Raw genomic sequence first — 1753 nt, 5'->3', positions numbered from 1 at the left:
TATATTTGCTGTTTTCAGTTGAGTTGTGATTTGTTTAGTGTCTAAATGTCTAGCCCATTCATTAGACATGTCTTGTACATTTGAAAAACATGTACATTTGGCAGGTGTCGTGTATAATGGGATATATATATATATATATAACTGATATTATATATATTTATTAGGTGCATTATTCAAATCTCCTATTTTGTTACTGATTTATTTGTTGCCTTGTTCTTTTATTAGGTACAGAAAGGTGTTAAAATGCTCAAATATGGTTGGGAATTTTATTTTTCCTTTCGCTTCTGTTAAAACAACATTGTCTGATACACACAAATTGAAGATAATTTGATATTTCTGTTAAACTTACTTGTTTATTTGCTTTTGTTGTTTTGAGGCAGGGTCTCAGTTATGTACATCAGGCTGGAAGTGAACTCCTCCTTAACCCTGGGCCGGCCTGGGAATGTGATCGTTCTGCTTTGGCAGCAAAGTGCCAAGGTCATTGGTGAGCATCCCCAGACCGGCTTAAACCTTTGAAATGTAATGAGCGAAGGACAGCAGCAGCGAGGAGTGCCAGTGTTTACGGAGAGGTCAGCAGCTGACGCGGGGCTGGGTCGGTGGCCAGAAGAGTGGCTTTACTCGGTGTGAAAGGAAACTCAACGCAGCGTTTTGACCAGAGAGTAACAAAAGTAAATAATCTAACTCATAGTAGTTTTAAATATTTTTAATAAGTTGCGGTACTTTGTGATGTTGTCAATACAGTAGTTTCTGTGTGAGGAAATAAACTGTGATGCAGAGTGGAGCATCCGGCAGATCTTTTGAGAACACATGGCTTTCACTGACATGAGAGGAGAGGATGTCTCCAAGGAGAAGAGGTTGAATTCTGTGCAGAGTTTTAATGTACAACAATAAGAAATCTTAATGCCTATGCGGGAGGAGGGAGAGGACGAAGCAGACAGAAGTCTAGACAGCTTCAATGTTTTCAATCTCGGACGTTAAAACAGTAAGGATGGCGCAGACTGCGACGAGCAGTGACTCGGGCGGGAAGCGTGTGGGCTTGTGCTGCCCGGCTGCGGAGGTGTCAGACTTGCACACAAATCTTCCAGCCGCTCAGTCACGGCGGCCATTGCGCACGCTTTGTAGTTCAAGTGAGTATAGTTGGAAAGTAAAGAGCATTACAGATTGGGATTTTCTGTAGAGTAAGTGAGGTGTATTATTTCTCATGAAGTAGAAGAGAGAAAGGGGTTAGCTTGCAGACTTTTCTTCACAGATTAAGTGGCGCGACCACAAAGATGCTCATACTCGGTTTCATCTGTGGTCTGTAGAACTTTATTCTGTCCTCTCTCAGTTCAGATCTTCACAGATGTTTTCCTCTCCAACCATCACACTTGGGTAGCTCAAATTTAACCCCCCACATGTAGCATAAAGCCATGTGACTGCCAATGACACCTTCTCTATTTGAAGAAAACACATTTTCTTCCTTACTCTGTTTTAACAGTAGCTTTTCTCATTTCTTTAACTGCCTAGAATGTTGTATAATGGATTCTAATTCCAAAATTCTTCCATTGGCAAACTTGCTCTACTTCTATCAAGACAGAAACACCTCTGGGTGCTAATTATACTTTCCTTTGTTGTCTGGTCCCTGGTGAAGTTTTGGATCCTCTAAAAACTATTAATATAATCTTCAAATACATACTGATAATGAAAGGCATTTTAGCACTGATAACATAAGAGGAACTTCTGTGGTGAGAAACCCTTTTATGTAATGATAGTA

The sequence above is a fragment of the Heterocephalus glaber genome, unplaced genomic scaffold, assembly GCF_053883595.1.
Source record: "Heterocephalus glaber isolate CG9 unplaced genomic scaffold, H.glaber_assembly_v1.0 deba00001737, whole genome shotgun sequence".
Classification (NCBI taxonomy): domain Eukaryota; kingdom Metazoa; phylum Chordata; class Mammalia; order Rodentia; family Bathyergidae; genus Heterocephalus; species Heterocephalus glaber.
This window is presented reverse-complemented; position numbering follows the sequence as displayed.